At 45.0% G+C, this 24,657-nt stretch overlaps 1 non-coding gene across 1 annotated transcript; it reads left to right on the top strand.

Annotated features, from left to right (window-relative positions):
* The first annotated feature begins 519 nt into the window (after positions 1 to 519).
* LOC133046302 (U6 spliceosomal RNA) lies at positions 520 to 626 on the top strand. The gene has a single exon (XR_009690444.1). It is a non-coding gene; the product is annotated as a U6 spliceosomal RNA (small nuclear RNA).
* The last annotated feature ends 24,031 nt before the right edge of the window (positions 627 to 24,657 follow it).

Here is a 24,657-nt window from a genome sequence, read left to right as displayed (position 1 = left end):
GTGGGCTACAGTCTATGGGGGCATAAAGAGTTGGACACAACTGAGTGATGAACACTTTCAATTTCAAGAGGTTCAACTCCAAATAGCAGGCACTCTAGAGAGAAAACATGTTTCCACACTGTGTTTCCATATTGAAAGACTCACAAAGTTCTCAGTGCCAGAGACAAAAATAGACCCACATTGAAACCCATCATTTTTAAATTTCAGAACTGGGGACAAAGAGAGGATGATAAAGTTCCTGAGCAGAAAAAAAAAAAAAAAAATACACACACATACACACAGTACCAAAAACCCGAATAGTCCTGAACGTCTCAACAGCATCAGCAGACGCTAGAATTCAACAAGCAATGCTGTTGGAATTGTAAGGGAAATTATTTCCAACCAAGAATTTCACATCCAAGCTTTTCATTAAATGTGAAAGTCCTATAAAGACATTTTCAGATGTAGAACCCTCACAGTCAAATTTCTATCATTTCTCAGAAAACTACAGGAGGACGTATGTCACAAAAACAAGAAAGTGTGCTTGCTTCAAAAGCACATATACTAAAACTGGAGCAATACAGAGAAGATTAGCATGGTCCCTGTGCCAGGATGACATGTGAATTTATGAAGCATTACATATATTTTATGCAATGGAATGTTACTCAGCTTTTAAAAAAAAAAAAGAATGCACTTGAGTGAGTCCTAATGAGGTGGATGAACCTAGGGCAAAGTAAGTCAGAAAGAGAAAGACAAGTACAGTCTATTAACACAGGTGTATGGAATCTAGAAAGATGGTCTACTTGCAGGGCAACAATGGAGAGGCAGACATAAAAGAACAGTCTTGTGGACACAGTGTGGGAGGGAGAGGATGGGAAAATTGAGAGAGTAGGACAGACATACATACATTACCACATGTAAAACAGCCAGTGGGAATCTGCTCTGCGACAACCTAGAGGGTAGAGAAGCTCAAGAGGGAGGGGACATATGTATACCTGTGTCTGATCCCTGTTAATACATTGCAGAAACCAGAACACTATTGTAAAACAACAATCTTCCAATAAAAATTGAAAAAGAGAGAGAGAGAGTATCCCAAGAAAGAGGAAAAGGTAAAAACCCACAAACACAGGAAAGAAGAGAAGAAAACCCCTAGAGTGATGGTGAAGGGAGACCTTGGATGACAGCTGCCCTGGACAGCAACCAGTTCAGTTTGGAGCAGGACAAAAACTGGAAGATATTTCTTTTAAAAGAAAACTAATAGAATGGCTAATGTGACTGAGCATTCAGAGAATAACGTCACACACTGTGGGAGGGTTTTAAGCTGAACTGGTGATAAATATGGAGAAAACTATGCATGGTTAATGAGAGTGTTACATGGATGCGTGCTCAGTCATGCCTGACTTTTTGCAACTGCTTGGACTGGAGCCCGCCAGGCTCCTCTGTCCATGGGATTCTCCAGGCAAGAATACTGGAGTGGGTTGCCATATCCTTCTCCAGGGGATCTTCCCGACCCAGGGATTGAGTCCATGTCTCCCATGTCTCCTGCAATGCAGGTGGATTCTTCACCACTGAGCCAGCAGAGTTTTTCTAATAAGAAGGGTACACAGGTATAGAATTTAGGAGATCAAACTAGTTAAATTAAACAATGCTCATATTTTATGACCCAGCATTTCCACTTTGGGTGACATACCCCAGAGTAGTTCTCACTGGGGAGCATGGGTACCGTGTTGTTTATTGTAAATAACCTGAAACAACTTGGGTACCACCAACTGAGAAATAGATCATTGAAAAGTGAAAGTGAAAGTCGCTCAGTCGTGTCTGACTCTTTGTGACCCCGTGGATTACACAGCCCATGGGATTCTCCAGGCCAGAACACTGGAGTAGGTAGTCTTTCCCTTCTCCAGGGATCTTCCCAACCCAGGGATCAAACCCAGGTCTCCTGCATTGCAAGAAGATTCTTAACCAGCTGAGCCACAAGGGAAGACCAGATCATTGAAAGGTGTAGGTATATATGATGGACTATTATGCAGCAAATAATAGAAAAAAACATATTTTTTAATTTTTCTAGAAATTAACATAGTTAATGAAATTGAATAGATAGATACAGCAATATGAAGAGACCTCAAAAAACTGAAGTTGAATGAGAAATTTAAAGAGAACAAGATCAATTGCATAATACCACTAACAAAAATACTTTGAAATACAACAAACATGGATATGTGCATATAAACAGACGTATGGAAAGTGGAATGGAATAATACATACAGACGATAAATACACAAAAATTGAAGCATATGGGACATAGGGGAATTGGACTAGAAATTAGAGATAAGGTGGGAAAATAATATATTTAAAAATGTAAAAGACAGCAGCCACAGACCAGCAATGATAGGGTATAATAAATGGAGGAGAATGATCAATTCAATTTTGTGCACACAAGATACAATCACATCAGCAAAGGTGCATACATCTACCTCACAAATATATCTCATCCAGTGCCATCCTCTCTACTCACAGCTCCTGCCAATTTTCTATTCCTTGAACACCCCATGCTCATTACCACTCCAAAGCCTTTTTGGACTTCTGGTTTCATCTTCCTATCTTTTCCACCCCTGGCTCTTTGCATGTCAACCCTTTTCCACCTTTCACGTCTCAACTCAGCATTTCACATCTCAGAGAGGGCATCCTTCACCCTTCAGTGCAAACTCACCCCTTCAACCCTATTATTCCCTATCCAAAACAGCCTCTTTATTCCTTTAATATCAACTAGCAAAATGAAGTTTTCTTCTCTGAGCTTATTTATAATGTAAATTTCATGAGGGCAGAGATCTTGTCTACCTCATTACTTCTATAACCCTTGGAGCTAGAATAGTGCCTGGCGAGTCATCAGTGCTCCATCATTTATTGGGAAAATTAAAAGGTCAATAAAGATGAGATCAGGAACTGAGAGGCCATGGTGTTGGATGAGTCATTAATATGGATGCTAAAGACATTAAGAACGAGGACAGTGTTCAGAGGAGGAATAACAGGATCAGTCAGGTACTGAGTTCTCCCATGATAAGGGAGAAAGATGGGGCAGTCAGTGGATGATGCATCAGGAAGAAAGAAGAGCATTATCAGATGGCATGAGTTTCAGAGAAGCAGATTTTTGTGGGCAGAGCAGAAAAGACCTGTTCCAGTGCAATGATGAGAAGCAAGGAGGACAACGACTTCACCTCCTGACCTTTGGGTTGGTAAGATGCAGGAGAAGAAACAGTCCCCATCTGAGACAACCCAGGGAGAATCATGTTTCAAACAGAGAAAAGAAGTGAAGAAAGAAAAGCCAGAGAAGAAGATAAGGATGCAGCTCCCGGTGACATTTTCAGAGGGCACAATAGGAGACGCAGGTTATACTAGAGCTGTGGTATGTGCATTTGGAAAGGTGCATTTTCAAGGGTGCATTTGGAAATGTCTAGAGACATTTTTGGTTGTCATAACTGAGGGGGTATTACCAGCATCTAGTGAGTAGAGGCCAGGACTGCTGCCAAACATGGACAGAACTGTCCTTCATAACAAAGAGCTACTCAACCCAAAAGGTCATCAGTGTCAGAAACCCTGGGCTGAGAAACCCAGGAACAGAGGATGAACGGAACCAGAGGGGATGAATGTCCAGTTGAGAGAATGCCAGGACACTCAGGCATTTAACAGTCACTGAAGCAAACCAGGTGGGTGGCATGATGAGTCCTGATAGATTCTGGCATGGGAATGCAAAACTACATCTGTTGCTGAAGTTGAATCTGCTTATCTAATGCGATGGCAGCTCCCCAGGGAATCTGCACGTAGCATGATGGAGATCCCGGGCAGCAGCTTCCCAAGACCCACTCGGTGTAACCGCATGCACAGGTGACATCTCAAGGACATTCGCCTTAACCCAGTCCCGAGGATGCTCAAGCTCTGAAAGTTTGTGTTGTCTTCTGAGGAACTCAGAAATCCTTGGAAAACATTAACATGCAAGATGCCTTATGCCCTCTTATTTGCCATATCGTCTACTGGAATTTTCTTCAGTTACTTCTTTTCACAAAATGGCAAGATGGAAAGGTCATAGCAAGCTCCATTTTAAAGTTACTTTTCTTAAAGGTGCATATCAGTTAAATCAGGAACTAGGTAAGGAAGAGTGAAACAAGAAAAACAACTAATGTTTAGGGAACCCTTTAGATATCAGGTGTTTGTTCAGATATTTAACAGTCCTATAAGAAAGGGATTTGGCAAGCTTAATAGCTGAGCAACATGAGGCCAAGACTGAGTTTTGTAGATTACACAACCAGCACAGATTTGTAGCTAGGATTCTAACTCGGGCCAGTGTGGCTTTAAAGCTTGTTGGATTTCTGCTCTGATATGCAGTTTCCAGCAGAATCATGCCTTGCATATGCAGGCACATTAGAAACATTGGATGGATGGATGGGTGGATAAAGAGATTGATGATGGGCAGAGCACCTATACGGTTCATTCACTTTTTTCCCTCCTACCTGTTTGCTAGTTGTGGTTTTTTCTTTACTTTGTTCTGTTTTGGCTTTTTAAAAAAAAAAAAAAAAAACATGATCCATTTCTTGATTACCCATGGTAATAGAAGAGATAGATAATAGAAATACTCGAAAACAGAAGACAATCCAGAAATAATTTCTATTTAGTCTGAGGATTCTGTTCATGCCCTTTTAAACAGCAGATCTACCAACCTAATTATATTTTACCTTGGCAAATATTAAAATTATTTTTCATTCCTTAAACACACACCAACCAGTGGTGAAGTATGGTAAAGTGAGACACAGCTGGATGGCAGAAAGAAAGGCAAGTGGGGACATAAAACTTCAGAGCAGAAAATCTACCAGCTTTATTACCTTCAAGCGAGTGATGAAGAATTTATTTATAACCCCAGAATGAGTCCTGTAAATATAATAGGAAATAATGAGTCATTTCTCTCTGGATGTTTTTCTGTAGCATCATCTGTAAAAAGATATTATTCAGACTCTCTTCAGAGAGATTTTTGACTTGCCAGGTTCCTTCAAGGGGGTCTACCTTTGGGTGAGTACATGGAATTATGAAAGAAGCCAAGTTGGTGCAAGCCGTCTTCATGGTCCTCCTGACCTCTGGGCATCAGTCCCCCTCTGGCAATACTGTCCACTTTCTCTCCCATCAAACTATAAGTCAGAAGCCTCCCCACTTTTCTAATCGATGGGCCAGCAGAAGGTACTTAGATCCTGGAGACAAAGGCTGGAAGAGCTTCCTCTTTGTGGACAAGTGCTTGAGGGCCATGCAGGGGCCAGTGAGGTGCAGTATGGAACGGAGATGTTGGAACACAGATAATTAAGCACGGAGTGCAGAGGATGGGTGGTTTCCTGGGAAAACGGTGAGTCTCTCCCTCTAGAGAAAGGCTGAAAGCTGCTGCACAGTCCAGCGGGCAGTGTGGTCATTGCTGTTTGCCTACACTGCCCCAGGGAACTCTCCCCACTCCTTTCCCACACCTCTGCTGAGGGTACTGACAGTTCAACATCACATCACCGCCACGAGGCCATGCATCTACGGCTTGTCCTCCAAACCAGGGAGGGAGAACAGGAACTGGCCCCATTTGGGACTGCTCGGGTCCAGGCCCAGGGCTTGAGTGTTGACGTCACCCTTTTCTCCCCCTGTGACACCTGCCCAGCCCCGGAGCCTGACCATGGGACAGGTTCAGGGAAGATTTGCTAGATGTCTGTTACAAATCTGGGTCTTGGCCTGGCAGAGTTAATCTCAGTTTGGGGGTCGTTTGAATGCGTGGCACAGTGGGAATGAGCCGGCCAGACCCAGCACAGGTAAGAGACAATTCCTCTCTCCCCCTGCTCCCTGGAGATGACATGGTCTGAGACACCAGCTCACTTGCTCTCCAACTCATAGGAGAGGTGGAGACTTGCCAAGACCAAGCAGGTAATGATGAACACTCCAGCAGAGCAAGCCTCTTGTCACTCAGCCAAGATGAGATTCTCCAGCAAAGAAACAATGTTGGACAAAGATGTGGCCCCAACCTTCCCTGGGGATGAGCCAGGAAGTGGGACCAGGTACCGCCTCCCCTGTTTTTGCACCTGGGTGGCAAGTCCCCTGTGTCACTCAATCATTCATTTCCTCAAGATGGGAGATGGGTACACAACACCTCCACCCTGCTGTTTTGTTGGCTTCCTTCTTTTTTTAAGGTTACCTCTTCTTCAGACTTCCCTGGTGGTCCTGTGGCCAGGACTCCGTGTTCCCAATGCAAGGGGCCTGGGTTTGAATCCCTGGTCAGGGAACTAGATCGCACATGCAGCAACTAAGACCCAGTGCAGCCAAATAAATAATAGTTTTTTAAGTTCACTTCTTCACTTGGCTCCTAAGCGTGCCCTTTGCTCACAACCCAACCTCACCAAACAACAGAGCACCGCCCAGGTATCACTGCATGATAACAGAAGGACAATGAGAGTCCTGTGTGTGACTCTGTGGGGAGCCGTGCATGAGGCAGGCGTGGGAGCCCAAAGAACCTGGAGTCCAGAGTCAGAAAACCTGCCTCCGAGTCTCCCCTTGGCTGACTGCATGACCCCGGAAAAACCCCTGTCCCCACTTCTTAGGCCTCGTTCCCTTATTTATAAACTGGAGATAATAATACCCATGAGCAGATGACATCCTGCATGCATCTGAAAGGCTGGGCTAAATTATAAAACCAATAAATAATGTATGAGGTCAGTTGCAAATGGCACCTCGGAGACAGAATGTTTCCTGTGCCAGCTGCAAAGAGAGAAACAAATTAGCTTCATTTGTATCCATGGTCTTAATTCAGAACACAAACAATCACATCAACAAAAAGAAGTATCTGAACGTGGGGGTTGCAGGCACTCCACTTGGGATCCAGAAAAGAGAGGTTCAGAGAGGTGACAGCTGATAGCCCAGATCCTAAGACCGGGAGACCCTGGCCCTAAGAGCCCACCAACCCTGTGGCCGCTCAACTATTAGTCTGATGCCATTAAACACTGGGATCCATCCTGGTCCATTGTCAGCAGGGAAACATGAGGAATTGATTACCACATTGTTTCCTCTTGGAGAAGGGGCTAGTTGGGTGTTAAATCGGTTTAGTCTTCAGTTTCACTCTGGAGGTTCATTATAGGGCATGAATAAGACCCCAGGAGAAGGACTTCCCTGGTGGTCCAGGGTCTAAGACTCCATGCTCCCAATGAAGGGGGCCCAGGTTCAATTCCTAGTTGGGGAATTGGATCCCACATACTACAACAAAGAGCCTGCATGCCACAACTAAAGATCCCGCATATTGCAACTAAGACCCAGTACAATCAAATAAATAAATAAACTTAAAAAAATAAAAAAAAAAAAAAGACCCTACGAGGAAGTACTTGATCTACTCCTCAGTGCTGGGTGCTGCATGGACATCCTCAAATGCTAAGTGACACAGGGCCCATATAAGGCCAGGCTTATCCAACCGCCAGGACATCTGGGTCTTTCTGCCTTATTCCTACAGGAGCCCAGACAGCTCAATGAATCCTGACTGTGGAGAACTACAAAAAGGAGTTGGAGAGTCAAGGTCTGCTGGGTGCAGGAAGAGCCATCTTTCTGAGCCAAGACCCTGCTTGCCCACGCCCCCTTAACCCAATCTGCCACAAACACACCACCAGTCTATCTCCAGTTCGGCTAATCACGTGCCTGCTAGCTTCAATCTAATTCTTCTTTAAAAAAGTGGAAGTCTGATTAAAAACCCTGCCAACAATTAGCTGCCAATTCCACCTTCCAATTTCTGCACTAATATTCCTCTTGAACTCGGGGCAGTCTCTCCTATAACTCCATAATCTCTGATCCTGGGTTCTGGTGTTCTAATTTCCTGAATATCCTTTGGAAGTTCTCTGTAGTAATGAAATCTGCTTGCCACATGAGAACAATTGAACAAAACCCCAATCTCCTGTCTTGGACCCAGAACCTAAAATTCAGAGCTCTCCTGAATAATTAAGTATAAGTCAGGCTTTATCTAACCACATGGCAATTTGTTTGCTATTTAGACTGGATCAAGGACTGGGACCAGAGTTTGGACAAAAGCAACTGCAGTGTGACCCAGATCTAGACTCACTCATTCATTCATTCAGCTGTTACTCCCAACCTCCCAGGTTTCTATGTCACAGAGCCTTCACTGACCTCTAAGAACAGAGAAATGAGGAATTAGAAACCTGTCTCAAGGCTTAGGAGCCTGGCAATCAGGATCAAATCCTGCCTCTGCCACTTGCTAGTTACCGAACCTTTCTGTGCCTCTAGTGACTTAAAGTTTCTGAGCCTCAGAATGAAGATGAAAACACTGTCAACTCAAAAGAATCTTTTGTGAGGATCATATGTGAAAGGTCTTAGCAGAATGCCTGCTGCACAGTACATATTTCATAAATCTGAACCATAAATACCATGTGTGGTCTGCTGCTTCTGACAGGGCCCCCAGTGAGCTCCATCTCATCGTGTTCATGACTTTGTGTAACCCTCTCTCTATTGGGATATGCTGACCCTAGCAACTTGCTTCTAAGCCAGAAGAAACAGCAAAAGGTGACAGGATTAGACAACAAAAGACTATGACCTCCAGACTGTTGGTATTCTCTCTCTCTTGCTCTTATGCTCTCTTAGATGAGAGGCACCCTTGGCAATGACTGGAAGGTGATCTCAGGCCAACAGCCAACAAAGAGCCGAGTCCAAGAGGAAAGGAATCCTGCCAACAACCAAGTGAATGAGCTTGGACGCAGATCCTCATCCGGCCGAACCTTAAGATGATTCCAGTCCCAGCCATACCTTGCCTGCAGCCTTGTATGAGGAGAACCCAGCTGAGCCACGCCTGGATTCCAGACCCACAGAAGCCATGGACCGACACTTAAAGATTTGGGGTAACTTGTTACTCAGCAAGAGATAACTAACACACTACTGGTCCCCAAGTTTGTCGCTTACTTGAGGGACAAGGAGGAAACAGTGTAGAACCAGAAGCAGAAAAAGGGATGTGGAAAAGGAGGTAGATTTGCAGCTAGAAGATCAGGAGCTGAGAATCCCATGCTATTTAGGGATTCTCATGGGGACAATGAGAAGGCATCAAATGTTCTTTATGAAAACTAAGGACTCAATTTCTCTTTAAATAATAAGACAGATTGGAATCATAATGAAAATATCTTTGAAAAAAAAGAAAATATCTTCTAAGAGAAAGAGCCAGAATAATGTCTTGAACTGGTATATTACCCAGGATATATATTTGGAAAATTTCCAGACAACTGAGATCTCTTATTTTTAGCCCCTTCTGCTGCTAGGCAAATCAGTTTGGGATTTATATCACCAAGTTTAATGGTGAAGAAACGAAACGAAAGTGAAGTTACTGAAATAAACAATTTCATTAACTTCAAAATCAGTGAATTCAGAATCAATTAAATTTGTAACACCCTTATTTAGGACACAAGTAGTGAATTAATAACAGTGAAAATTAGTTTTTTAGGAATACAAAGGGAGCGAGACTTTTGCAAATAACTTTTGACACAGCAGTTTCCTAAATCAATAGAGATACACAATTTTTCACTTGCACGTCTTCTCTTTAAATCCTGAATCAACTTTACAAACAATTGCCCTTGGACCAATCCCATAAATCAGTTTGAAAGTGACCCAGTTTTTTCACATGAGCCATAGTATGCAGGTATCTAGGTCTTGTCATAAGACAAAGGGACTGATATAAGAATATGGTAAAAAATAAATAAATAAATAAACAAAAGGAAAATACCTCTGAGGTATTTACAGAAAGAGGTTTGAAAGAGCTTAAGGGATGAGGAATTTGATTTGGAAGAATTATTGCTAACTTTGTATCCACAAAACAAATAGTAGACCTTGCTATTGACAGAGTTGGTAACAGGGAATCCCCTGGCCCTGCAGTGATTAAGACTTGGAGCTTTCACTGCTGAGGGTCCAGGTTCCAATCCTAGTTGGGGAACTGATACCCCACAAGCTGCACAGAGTGACCAAAAAAAAGTACAGAGTTGGTAACGCTTATTTCCTAGAAATTCACATAGTCAGTGTCTTGACTCGTTTTTACTGAGCACCTACTATGTGACAGGCACTATGCTGGACCTCACCTCAGACAACTCCCACTTAATGCTGGGATTGGAAATCTCTGGAACTCTGATTTGGTTTTTCTTTGTCTCCTGGAAAGCACAATTAGATCTAGTAGGAGAAGAAACTCAATTAAAAGTGGCCAATCTGAGCTTAACCATTAATTTGCTAAACTGTTGCTCATTTTCTCTCTCTGGGGCTCATGAAAAAAATGAAGTTGTTTTATATATATATATATTCATATGTGTGTGTGTGTGTGTGTGTGTGTGTGTGCATGCTAAGTCACTTCAGTCATGTCTGACTCTTTGCGACCCTATGGACCATAGCCAACCAGGTTCCGCTGTCCATGGGATTCCTTAGGCATATATATATATATATATCTGTAAAATTGCCTCCAATTCTAAAAGATTCAGTATCAACAGCCCTTGAATGTCCAAATTTGGTTCATTCTCAAACTACAGATTCCCTGATGGAAAAAGAGCCTGTATCTCACCATCCTGACAGCCCCGCTTCAGGTAACGGAGACTCAGGACCTCAGGACCACGCTAGGTGTGTTCTCTCACCAAAGTTTGGCACTGCCCAAGTAATCCCACAGGATTCTTACTCAGGATAGCTGCTGATGGAGGGAACATTTGGAAGCGGAGGGCCTAGAGCCAGAAAAGCAGCCACATCCTTTTATTCTAGAGATGAGTCAAGTGTGGTCCAGAGAGGCCCTCTGACCTGCACCAGCTCACAGAGGGCATCTACCTTCTGACTGGATCATCACCTCAGCAACAGAGCTGGTCTCAAGCTAAAGCATCTCTCTAGATATTGTCACATCTGGTGATTCTGGTTCTTATCCCTCCAAAACACAGAAATATCCCAGAACCAGGGGATGCCAAGGCTCCTCAGCCAACTTCTGCCCCTCCCATTTCACAGAAACGAACATCGAGGCCACAGGATTCAAGTGCTGGGATGCTGAGCAACAGATCGAGGGCCAGAACTCAGGTTGGCATTCAGTCCCAGCCTCCTTCTGCACCCGCTCACTCCATAGTCATCTATGAGAGTGTCCCCTGCATGCCTAGTGCTGTGACCAGATTCAAACAAAGACCCTGAGCTGAAGCCTGTCATTCTGAACAGCTGTGGTCAGGCAGAACCGAACCTGAGCGAGGCTGGCTCTGAGAGAAGTCCCAGTGGAAAATGTGAACAGAGAAAATGATGACAGATCAAAAAAAAAAAAAAGTAAAAACCTATTCCTTAAATATCCCAGACAATTCCTTCCAAGAGTTGAGTGCCCCTTGCTCCGGTTTCCATCTTTCTCCTGTCTGTATTTTTCACAGCAGCAGGTCAAACCTCATCTTTGCAGATTCCACCAACGGGCGGGTGGAGAGTGATGTTAGCTGATGAGCCGGAATTAGTTAAACTGACTCCTTGGGTGTGTGATGCACTTTACTAAATCAGAGATAATGAATTCCACAGAGAGCACACAAGGGGAAAGGAAAACATAAGCACACAGTCTAAACACACTTCATTTCAAGGGGAGCGAAGGGACCGTCACAGAAAGTTCATCCTTAGAAAGGGCCTGCTCTTCGCAGTTTGCCGCCCCTGGCCATCTCCCCTACTCAAATCTTCTTTGTCCTTTCAGACACATTCTGGCTTTTGAGACCCATCCTTCAGCCTCGCAAGGGTGAGCATCAGCTTCAGGCTGGGTGAAAAGAGAACTTTCTTACACCGGGGAGCGAGGACTCGGTTACTGAGAAGTCATTTTTCCCGGCATTTCCTGGAGTTGATGCCCCATGGTGGGGACTGTGTCTGCCTCAGAAATTACTGAAGAGGGAAAGAATGCTGTCTGACCTCAGGAGGAACCCTGGAACTACAGATACAGTGGCTCTAGTGTGTCTGCCAATCCCTTGACACCACTCCCTTAAGAAAAAAAAGCTATTTCTCCTCCACTTGAAAGCGGGTCATACCTGGGGGCTCATGTCTAAGGAACGGCATGGGGAGAAAGTGGAGCCAAGACAGCAAGAGCCAGGTGAAAGTTATCCTTTCTACTGCCTCCCCTCAGCAATCAGGGGCTTCCCTCCCCTCAGAAATCAGGTTCAGAGGCAAAGAAACCACCTGCAATGTCTTGGCTTGCTTGCTCTGGGAGAATCCAGCCACCATGCCACAAAGACCCCGTGTAAGGCCCTCCCAGGGAGAGTGGCCTCCTCACAACAGCTGGCATCAACTTGCCAGCCCTGTGATGCATCACCTTGGATAGGGGCTCCTCCAGCCAAGGTCAAGACTTTCGGGGACACCAGGTGACCTCCTGACAGCTTCATAAGACCCCTGATCCACAACTACCCCGTTTGGCCACTCCTCCATTCCTGACCCAGAGAAATCATGAAAGGTAAGAAAGATTTATTGTTGTGTCAAGCCACAATGTTTGAGGAGAATGTGTTAGACAGCACTAGCTAACGAATACAGTAGTTGCCCCGGACTCACTCTCGCCTTGGGAAGATCCCATGCCTGAGAGGAGCAGAGAATGAGAAGAGGTTGGGTGGGGAATATGAGAACAGAAAGGAGGGCGGGGAAGAGATAGGAGGCAGGGATGGAGGGTGAGAGGGAGTCAAGCAGCTCTCTCCATCTCCCCTGCTCTCTACTAGTAGCTCTTCCTTTTCTGACTTTCCATCCCTCCCTTTATCTCCCCATCTGGACAGCTGTCTTCTGAAGACAGGAACAGGGCTCCTCTTTCTTCTCTGTGGCTCACAAAGCCTGGCAGTGTCCTCCAGAAAGGAAAGCAAGACTTTCGGGTAAAATTGGCCGGCCAATGATGAGTCAGTATCAGAAGGAACATTCTAAGAGAGTTTGGCAAAGAAGTTGTGATGGGACATGAGGCTTCAGACAGGGGCTCAGCTGTGGACCCTGTTTTTGCAGACAGTGGTTGGAGGGCAGATTCTTAGAAGCGCCAGCAAACTATTACTGTTGCCACCACTTTGATGGCCCCCAAAGAACCACATTAATGTCTTCAGGCAGCCCCCTCCCACACTGCCTCTGAATTTGGCCACACGACGACCTTTGTCCAATAGGGCAAGCATGATGCACATGGATCTGATAGGGACATGCCCATGTGTCCTGCCCTCTAGTGCCTCCACCAGGACAAGACCCCATCAACTCAGCACTTCCTTACAAGGAAGTCGCAACTCCAGATCAAGTGATATTTGAAGTTTGTTTGTGAACTGTGAAAATGTAAGCCACTCCCTGAGAGTTCAGTTGGTAAAGAATCTGCCTGCAATGCAGGAGACCCCAGTTCGATTCCTGGGTCAGGAAGATCTGCTGGAGAAGGGATAGGCTACCCACTCCAGTACTCTTGGGCTTCCTTTGTGGCTCAGATGGTAAAGAATCCGCCTGCAATGCAGGAGACCTGGGTTCGATTCCTGGGTTGGGAAGATCCCCTGGAGAAGGGAAAGGCTACCCACTCCAGTATTCTGGTCTGGAGAATTCCATGGAGTGTATAGTCCATGGGGTCGCAAAACGTTGGACACAACTAAGCGACTTTCGGTTTCATGCCATCCCGGACCCTCTCCTTTTCCAGAAAAAACAATCATGTCTATCTTCTAAGACCCCAGAATATAAGTAAACAGAACTCTCCTCTCACTCAAGAGATAGAAGATATTTTGTGACATAACAATAATAGGAAAGGAGGAGAGAGAGAGATGCAACTAATGACAGATATATTCACAACAATATGTATTATGAATATATATGTATATTTATATCTCAGCAGGCCCTGCAGAGTTATAGATGAGCTAATTAAAATGCTTATGCTTTTAGCAATGATGCTTATTGAAATCACTTTATCACCATCCAAACCGAGGTTTGTTTTCAGCTATAATGCAATCCTACCTGGAGTATTCGGACCTAAATTATTTATGTGCCTAAAAATAAATTGCCATCCCCCATTACTAACTTTGTGGATATGTCTCAGGAGGTGGAAATTTTTGGTCAGCTCATGTGGCTCTGAAGGCTTTTCTTGCATCTTCTTTGCCTAAGAGAGGGACTGGGCTTAGTGTAGGAATCCTATGACAGGCCAAGAGGTTGAAATAAACTGAGAGAAAGGCTAGGCCTGGTTAGATGCTCCTGAGTAAAGAAGGACTACTGGTCACACAACTGGGATCCAGATGTGTAACGGTTATGTCTGGGTTCAGTTTCCCACCCTTCTAGCTCTGTCAGGCATGAAGGGGTTGGGTGTGACTACAAAAGAATAGTACAGGGGGGATTTTGCGAGGGGTAATGAAGCTGTTCTGAATCCTAGGTGTGCTGCTAGTCACATGAATCTAGAGGTGTTAAAATACTTAGACCCATATTTTGACCCAGACACCCAAAAAAGTCAATTTTATTGTATGCTGAGAAGTCTTTTAATTAAGAGAAAAAGATAAATAATATTTGGTCGGTTCAATAAAAAATCATTCTACCTGCAAATTTTACCTTGAATTGGTCTACTTGCCTCCATCTCTATTAGAAGCAGCATCTCTCTCCTGGACTTCTGCAGCAGCCTCCTAAGTAGCACTCCTTCTTCCATGTTCGCCCCTCTGGACCATTCTTCCTGCGGCAACTAGAGACTTCATGTCACTTCCAGGCTTGAAACTTTCAAAGATTTCCCCGTGTGCTTTGGCTTAAACCCAAGACCCTCCCCTCCCTGCAGGGCTTGGCGTGATCTACTTCCCTCTGCCATTTCTTCTTCAATCGCACCGGACTCACTCCACGCCTTTAAATGGCCAGGCTCAGGAACTCTTCCACGCTGTTGGTGGGAATGTTAAGTCAGTGCAACCACTATGGAATACAGTGTGGGTGTTTCTCAGAAAACTGAAAACAGAACTATCGTATGATCCACCAGTCCTACTCCTGGGCATATATCCAGACAAAAACTATAATTCAAAAAGGTACATGCACCCCTGTGTTCAGAGCAGCACCATTCACAATAGTCAAGACATGGGAACAATCTAAATGTCCATCAACAGAGGAATGGATAAAGAAGATGTGGTACACATAGACAATGGAATATTACTCAGGCATAAAAAGGAGTGAAAATATGCCATACATAGCAACGTGCATGGACCTAAAGATGATCGTATTAAGACATACAAAATAGAAATAGACCCACAGACATAGGGAGCAAACTTATGGAAAAGGGTATGTGTGTGTGTGTGTGTGTGTGTGTGTGTGTGTTAGTTGCTCAGTCATGTCTGACTCTTTGTGACCCCATGGTCTGTAGCCCACTATGCTTCTCTGTTCATGGAATTCTCCAGGCAAGAATACTGGAGTGGGTTGCCATTGCCATTCCCTTCTCTCTCTCTCTCTCTCTCTCTCTATACAACTTTGTTGTATACCTGGAACTAACACAGCATTGTAAATCAACAATATTGAAATATTAATAAATAGAAAATAAAAGATATTTACCATATTAAGTGGGCTTCCCACGTGGCTCAGTGGGTAAAGAATCCACCTGCAATGCAGGAGATGCAGGTTGGATCCCTGGGTTGGGAAGATCCCCTGGCGGAGGGCATGGCAACCCACTCCAGTATTCTCGCCTGGAGAACCCCGTGGACAGAGAAGCCTCGTGAGTCGCAAAGGGCTGGACACAAGTGCAGCAACTGAGCCCTATGCCCCATATTCAGTATCAGGTGCTTACCTTACCAGATCCCAGACGCGCTGGTGAAACAGAAGATGCAGGCCTCCCACAGTCTGCTGAGTTCAGTGACACGCCACGGAAGAGTGAGCCAGAGGCCAGGAGGCTGCTGCCCTCACTGCTCCCGCCACTACGGCCTGAGAGACCCGGAAGCTGAGGACCACACGTGGAACTGCCGAGGCCAGCTGCCACTGGGCTCCAGGCATGTGCAGTTTTATGACCTCCTCTGCCAGGAGGAAAACGAACTCTGAATCACTTCCACCTTCTAGTTTTCCACGAGTGCATCTAATCAGCAGAACCTAATTGGTTCACAGAACCAATGGGCTGCAAGAGTCTTGGGAATGGGGGTGGGAACCTTCCAACCTCTACATCTGGCAAGAAAGTAAAATGGCAGTTGAGAGAACCAATCCACTCTACCGACTACAGTTTCCACCCCTTCAGCTCTCATCATCCAAATACACCTAACACACACGTAAGCTTCCAATAGCAACAATGTCCAATACAAGCAACTATCTCTCATACAAACAGATGCATCTCACCTCGCCCCCAAAAAGGAAGAGCCAAAGCCCTGTCCATCACTGAGCCATCTTCAACTATCCTTCCAGTTCTGCCAGGTTCCCACCTTGGGTTAAACTGTAACCTGAGGATTAAACTGCGTGGTTCACTACCAGCAAGACATCTTAAAGGAAAGAAAATGGCTAAAAAGTAAATACCTACAAAAAAATACATACAAAACAGAGCAAGCGAGAAAATAGGAGGAGCTGCTATAATCCTTGTTTCTGTCACTGGTCATGAGGCCAGGGATGGACTTGTAACTTTCCTACACCAACTATTCCATATTACTGTAACTCTTCTCTAGCTCAGTTGCTTTAGCTGGTGAGGTTGCTCTACTGCAACATACATATATACTGCAGGGAAGCGGGCTTCCCTGGTTGCTCAGATAATAAAGAATCCACCTGCAATGCAGGAGGCGTGGGTTCAACCCCTGGGTTAGGACAATCCCCTGGAGAAGAGAACAGCTACCCACTCCAGTATTCTGGCCTGGAGAATTCCATGGACAGAGGAGCCTGGCAGGCTATAGTCCATGGGGTCGCAAAGAGTTGGACACCACTAAGGGACTTTCACACACACACACACACACACACACACACACACACACACACACACGGGCTTCCCAGGTGGCTCAGTGGTAAAGACTCCACCTGCCAATGCACGAGATGGGTTTCAATCCCGTGGTGGGGAAGATCCCCTGGAGAAGGGAATGGCAACCCACTCCAGTATTCTTGTCTGGGAAACCCCATGGACAGAGGAGCCTGGTGAGCTAGAGTCCAAGGGGTCACAAAAAGTCTGACAGGACGGAGAAACTGAGCACACACAAACACACACACATACACACGTGTTTATACAGACACACAGACACACATATACATAGAATAGTGTGTGTGCGCGCGTGTGTGTGTGTGTATGCTGCTGCTGCTAAGTCACTTCAGTCGTGTCCGACTCTGTGCAACCCCATAGACGGCAGCCCACCAGGCTCCGCCGCCCCTGGGATTCTCCAGGCAAGAAGACTGGAGTGGGTTGCCATTTCCTTCTCCAGTGCATGAAAGGGAAAAGTGAAAGTGAAGTCACTCCGTCGTGTCTGACTCTTCACAACCGCATGGACTGCAGCCTACCAGGCTCCTCCGTCCATGAGATTTTCCAGGCAAGAGTACTGGAGTGGGGTGCCATTGCCTTCTCCAGTGTGTGTGTGTGTGTGTGTGTGTGTGTGTGTGTGTGTGTGTATAAATTTATATATGTAGATAGACAGATTTAGTCCATAAGGTCACAAAGAGTCAGACACGACTTAGCAACCGAACAACAATAGACTCATACATTTTCCCCTTTCTCTGTTGCGTACACATTTCAATGTATTGATTAACCTCTGGACCACAGTATCCCAAGGCCCCAGAGGAGCCTCACGTTCACAGACACTCTTCCTGCCCCATCACATGACTGCGTCCCCTGGACAAAATGCGTCAATCACCCAGCCAGGGCATCTGCCCCATCACTGAAAGATTGAGGACAGGACAGGACAAACCCACCCTCTCCAGCCTCAGAATGTGGGGGTGAAGGGAGAAGTCAGGGGAACGTTAGAAACAGCTCCTCTGCCTCATAAAACTTCCCCTACAACCGTCTTCAATATCTGAAATTCCAGCATGAGGAAACAGTTGCTTTTTCAGTCTTTCTGAACTTTCATAAACTTTCTAACAGTAACAGCGTCTAAAAAGGAGCTGTTTGGGGGACTTTTCTGGTGGTCCAGTGGCTAAGACTCAGCACTTCCAATGCAGGGAGCTGGATTCAATCCCTAGTCACAAAACCAGATCCCATATGCTTCAACAAAGAGTTCATATTCTACAACTGAAGATCCTGGTGCAGTGAAATAAATAAATATCTTTAAAAAAAAGAAGCTGCTTTGTTGCCACAGGATTCTTTCACCCCAAAATTAAAACTGCAAAATGGGCAGGTCAGAAACTCAGGAATGACTCTGCACTGCTAAACAGAAAAGTAGACGGCAGCTTCATGCCCCTTGGGGCAGAACCCCACGAGTGGGATAACAGTGAGAGCAGAAGAGAAATCCATCCCTTTATTTCCTTGGAGACGGCAGCACAGAAGCCTGGAATTAAAGGTGACAAGCCCAGATGGCAGATGGCAGATTAGCTTTGTTTGAGGGATCCAAGAAGACTAAGGGATTTACCCAGAGTGACAGTCCACGGGCAGTGGCTGGTACCAAATGCCATCTAGAGCTCTTGCTATCTTAAAAGCAGACTCCAGGGAAAGACCTGCAGCAGCCAGCCTGAACATCAATAACGACCACAATCATAGGTTAGAGGGAGCTGGGTCCTCTGTGAGTCCCTCGTGTTTGGAAAGCTTAGCGTTCAGCCAGAATGTGGTCAGAAACTCCAATTCCACTGGCTGAAGACCCTTCTCAAACTAGTCCTAATAACCTTGGAAGTTTATACCGCTATTAAGATTTTGTTTGGCACCTGTAATTCACTGACATCTCTTAGTATGGGAAGGTGACAGAATTTGTCAAGTGACCAATACATCAGAGAGAGGGAATCTGGACAGAATAGCATTGACATATACAGGCGACCGTTTGTTAAAACAGATAGATGGTGGGAAGCTGCTCTCTAACACAGGGAGCTCAGCTGGGTGTTCTGTGATGACCCAGGGGAGTGGGATGGGGAGAGTGGGGAAAAGTTCAAGAGGGAGGGGATATATGTATAATTATGACTGATTCACACTGTTGTATAGCAGAAACTAATGCAATATTGTAAAACAATCACCTCCAATTTTTAAAAAAGGAAAAAATAAGTAAGGAACCTGGACCAACAGCTTAACTTTCTCCCTCGATCCCTTGCCCACGTGTTCTGCTGCCAAGGGAAATGGAGTCTGTTGTAAAAAGGGAAACCTCACAACTCCTACAAAACCTTCCTATTTGGTAACCTCAGTTGGCCCAGACTGCACTCAACTCTCTGCCCTAAGTCAGCCCTATGATTTAAGACTTGTGACACCCCCACACCCCAATTATAATGTGTAGAGGGGCTACCTGATTCTCTACAAGTACCCAGCCACCTCCCCATTTCCATAATTCTGTTTTACTGAAGTATCTCCACCCCAGTTCCCTGTGCTCCTCCCCCTTGAAATAGATGCAAGGCTTCTCTCTTCTAGAAATACAAACTTGACCCTTTAAGAAACCTAACAGAGGAGAGGACCCATACTCACATCCAGTTTACTTCTTACCTTTGGCAAAGTTAATAGGAGAAACAGTCCAAGGCAACAAATTAGGCCACTACTTAATGGCCTGGAATTCCAATTAAATCAAGGAGCTTTATGAGGCTGCCTGACAGTGGGGAGGAGAGTCTGACCTAATCTCAGAGCCCAGAAAGGCCACCTGAAGAGGGAAAGCAATTGCCCATCCGATTTGCCGTGGGTGGAAGGAAGCCATAAACTACAGGGAGACTGGGCTCGTTAAAATGGTAATGCTCCTGTCTCTACCATGAAAGCACTCCCCGGACACCTCCAGAAATGACATTTGGAACGCATTTGGAAAGCTCAAAGAACCGAGCATTTCCTCCCCTCATCCAATCTAACCATTGTCATTTTATGTATTGTTGCGCAACAAGGCCATTAAATTCGGACATCACTGCTGAGTGCAGGCCATGCTTCAGACACCTGCAGGCCAACAAAAGACCTGGAATCTCAACTCAGATGACTAGATGGGGAGGTCAGGGCATTGTCAACAGACCTCATCCTCACTGACACCTCACACTTCATTTGAAATGTCCTGAAACACTAGCCACCTCCAGGAAACCATACTATGTGTATTTAGAGGGGAGGAGACAGGGCATGAAATCAGGCCCAAGAGGAAAACACAGGATGAGTCAGTGAACATACACAAGAGAACCTGTAGTGTCTAAAGTTATCATATTCCCTCACAGTGATCCATCATCTGACCAGTATTCAGAGTGAGAATCTCAATCATCATCCTTGAATGCTAAGTTGCTTCAGTCTTTGCGACCCCATGGACTGTAGACCATCAGGCTCCTCTGTCCATGGGATTCTCCAGGCAAGAATACTGGAGTGGATTGGCATGCCCTCTTTCAGGGTATCTTCCTAATCCAGGGATCAAACTCGCATCTCTTATATCTCCTGCATTGACAGGCACATTCTTTACCACTAGTGCACTTGGAAATCATTCTTGATTTTGCCAAAGTCATCTTTCGTTCATTCATTCTAGTGTTTACAGATCACCCATCACTCACCAGGCACTGGGCTGAGTGCTGGGGGGTGCAGCAGTGAACATGCCCACTGGTTCTGTCCATGGGTTCTGGTGATATCTGCCTTAGCTGGGGCACTCTAGAATCCGATTCTCAGATAAGGAATTGCAAGCAGACGTTTCATTGGGAAGAACTCTTGGGAGATACGTCTAAAGGGAGGGAAGATGACAGGATTGGGCAGAGAGAGAAGCTTGACACCCAAGCAAGTTGAAACGAGGCCTCAGCTGACCCTACACAGGACTCTGGAGCTCTAACGACCCTTCAGTGTTGTCCTGGATTGAAGTCTTTGTATCCCCCATCAGCCAATCCGTTAGTGGATGCCTAGGGCGGAGTGTCAGCGGGGCACAACAGTTTCCAAGGTCACTGAGGGTAATTCCTGGAGGACACAGTGGTAGCCATAGACACCGGATATTCCCAACAGCTTTGTCAGCAGCTGTGTCTCTTTACAGAGATGTCACGGGTGAAGACCCATCGGTAGCTCCCACCCATCTATCTACTGCCAACCTGAGCCCAGTCCCTGCTGGCCTTTAGGATGTCTTGTCTCAAACTCCTTGCTCTTCTCTGTCTTCCATCTGGTGACCTTCCAGTCTTGTCCTTTGACGCATCCTAAATACCTAGATCATCTCTGGAATAACATCTGAGTTCCCGGCTGGAGACCGTGGAGGTCTTCAGACAGAATAAGGAAGGACTTCAAAATCTCGGTAAGAATAATTTTCCTCTATTTCATTTTAATGATACCTAAAAGTTTCAATGTCATTACATTCTGGATCATCTGGATTTCCACTCTAAATTTTAGTGCGCTACCTTGAAATTTTAGTGCCCACATTTGCACTTGTTAACAACCAGGTGGGCTCCAGGTAGCAGCAGTTTAATTTCCCCAGGCTAATGAGGGACAGTTCAGAGACAAACAGGGAATAAATGATGCCTCAGGGCCAAATGAAGGTTGGATTACTTCACATACCCGTCCAAATTAAGCTTCCACAGTGTTTAAGTCGAGAAGAATGGTGAGCTCTGGAGTCATTTTCTAACATAGAGTACAAGTAGGTCAAGTCCAAAGCACTCTATCTGATGCAAGCATCATTGTCACATTGAGAGTGGCAATTTTGCTTCCCCAAAACAACTCGACCTGACACATGGAACTCATTTTTTATTTTATTTTCTGTTTAGATTGCAGTTTTATTTGAATACAATTTACACATTTTCTTTGGTTTCATAGTTGTGTAAGACTTATAAATATGACTGTAAGCCTGGTTTTAGGGTTGTACATATTTAGGCTAAATTACAGTGAAATCATTCGTCAACACTGAGAGATTCTGAGCATTTTTTATCCAAAAGATAAAGTTAGGGGTATCATAAATTATTCAGGTGAAAAACATAGATCTAAAGCCTGGCACATGGCCTTCATGGTCTGGTCCCAGTTTACCTATCCAACCTCCTCCTCACACTGCTTCCAGTCAACAGAAGTTAGGAAACCTGTTATGTGATGTCTAAACTGACTGGTGGGACTTCCCTGGTGGTCCAGTGGCTAAGACTCAGTACTTCCAATTCTGGGGGCCCCAGTTCAACCCCTGCTCAGGGAACTGGATCACACATGCCTCTACTAAGACCCTGTGCAGACAAATAAATAAATATTTTTTCTGTAAAATTAAACTGACTGGAGCCACTTTTGCCTTCCAGTGGGAAATGGAGCTGCATTTTTGGTAAAGTAAGGAATTAGGCATTTGTTCTACTCCATCTCATTTACAGAAACTAAGGCTGGAACAGAAATGGAAAAATTAACATTTCAAAACCCCACCTACATCTTTCTGTGCTTCTACTGGGTGAAGATCTGAGCATACAGTCCATTGGGTTGTGCTTAGTAAGTGGGTTTCCATAAGGACAAACGGAAACTCCAAAAGACCACAGACTCTAACAAATAATTCATGATAATAAGTGTATTATCAACATGTAGGAAAACCACACTGATATAACCAGATTCAACATGCACATGCAGAAAGCAACTTTCTTTCTTCCTTGCCTCCCTTAGGTGGTTTAATCGCTAAGTCATATCCAACTCTTGAGACCCCAGGGACTGTAGCCCACCAGTCTCCTCTGTCCATGGGATTTCCCAGGCAAGAATACTGGGGTGGGTTGCCATTTCCTCCTCCAGGGGATCTTCCCAACCCAGGGATCAAACCCAGGTCTCCTGCATTGCAGGTGGATTCTTTACCGACTGAGCTGGGAGGGGAGCCCCTGTCTCCCTTTAAAGTCACTCAAAGGTGAGTTGTTCCTCTAGTAAGGAGAGAAGGGTACCAAGTGGCTGAGTAATGCTCAAAAACTACTCTCTCACGGACTTCTTCCATAGGTTTCCAGGGAGTTTCCACTCTAGGACACGAGATTGCCCCTCTTACTGGAGGCAGCACTGCTTTTCCTCCGTCCTCCACCTCTGGGCACCAGGCAGTCGGTCCACACCCTGCCCAAGGCTCCTCAGCCCTTCCATGAACCCATTCATCCTCTTGAGTGGACTCTAAAATTCCACTACCCCATCAAGGCAACTTCAATGACCACTGACAGTGACGGAGAAGTGCTATTTCCCAGTATCACACTCTTTCTCCCCTCCAATGCCAGCCAGGCTGTCCCACCTACCTCTCTTGTGTTGCCCTCTCAGGCATGAGTTAGCCACCAGTCCACTGGGGACCCTAAACTCCAAAGAACACATGGCAAGGCTCCAAGGGGTCTCCTTCAATTACCTCTCAGTACCCATAAGCAGTGTTTCCCTTCCCCCGACGGAGACATAGCGGGGAAACGCCAGAGCACTCCATCACCTTTCTTCAAAGATAGTCTCTCATTTAGCCTTTTCAAACTCAATTGTATTTCATCCTTGAGTTGGAGGCTGATTAAGGATCACAACACTGGTTCCCAATTACCTCTTCACAACCCTACTGAGGTGGTCTAGCACCTCACTTTAGAAAGCAGGTGTAGTATCTATTATTTCTGTGCCTAGACTTTTGCCGCCTCTATGGAAACTAAGAAAGAAAGAGTCCTACTTTAGCACCCTGTTAACAGAAGTGTAAATTCTACAAAATCTGGGTATAAATGGAGTAACAGAAGGCTGTCCTCTATAATTAAACAGAAGATGATTTCAGAAGGCTTAAGATCCCTTTCTTTAACTCAAGATGAAAACTATGTTTCTATGTGGCCATGAGACCCTGCCATAAACTGTCAGCATAAGGATCCCTTCAGATCATCTGGAAAGAGAAAAGTCTACTAAAATGATGGTGGTATAAGGGGAGGAAAGGAGATCATCTGAGCAGAAGGTAATTTCCTGCTGGGCTAAGAAGGAGGCGAGAAGTATGGAACAGAAGCAACAAGAACTCAACACATGAGCAGCACTTCTACACACAGACTGGCTTCTAATGATGCACAAGACAGCAGAGAAAGAGATTGATGGCTCAATCTGAGAAGACAGAAAGCAAAATAGGCCTGGAAAAGTATGTTCATAACAGTCCTAGAGAAACGAGTCTGAACAACAGATGCTCCTCCGCACAAAAAAAATAAAGAAACTGAAGTTTACACAATATCAAACACATAACTACACCCAAAGGGATAAATGAGACCTCTGACTTCCCTGAAATATTCATCTGAGCTGCAAATATGTTCATTAATTAAATTTTTCACGATTCCTAAGTACTACCATTTTGGCTTTTTGAGAGGACAAATTCCTATAGGGTCAGGGTCTACACTCAGAGTTGTATAACAGAAGCAAAGGACATTTAACTATATTTTTCCTATTTCTGATAGATTTTTATCCATTGAAATTACAATGAATTATTGATATTTCTTTTCTGTAGAAAATGCTTCTGGTCTCCCATTTCTTCGTGTTTCCAAGAAGAGACAACCGTCTAGCTAAATGTTTACGTTGGTCCTCCATCAAGGAATCAAAAAGCTGGGAAGAACCTAGCAGCTCAGCTCCCATCATTTTGAAATCACATCATCACATCATTTCCTAAGTCACAGGGCAGGTGACTTATCCAGGGACATGACATATTTGCTTCCAAAGTATTTTCTAAAAAGAGAGGCATGCTTCAAACAGAGACTTCATCTGCTCATGTGTTCCCATGACGACAGCAGTAAGAG

Source organism: Dama dama, chromosome 24 (assembly GCF_033118175.1).
Source record: "Dama dama isolate Ldn47 chromosome 24, ASM3311817v1, whole genome shotgun sequence".
In the NCBI taxonomy this organism is placed as follows: domain Eukaryota; kingdom Metazoa; phylum Chordata; class Mammalia; order Artiodactyla; family Cervidae; genus Dama; species Dama dama.
This window is presented reverse-complemented; position numbering and strand designations above follow the sequence as displayed.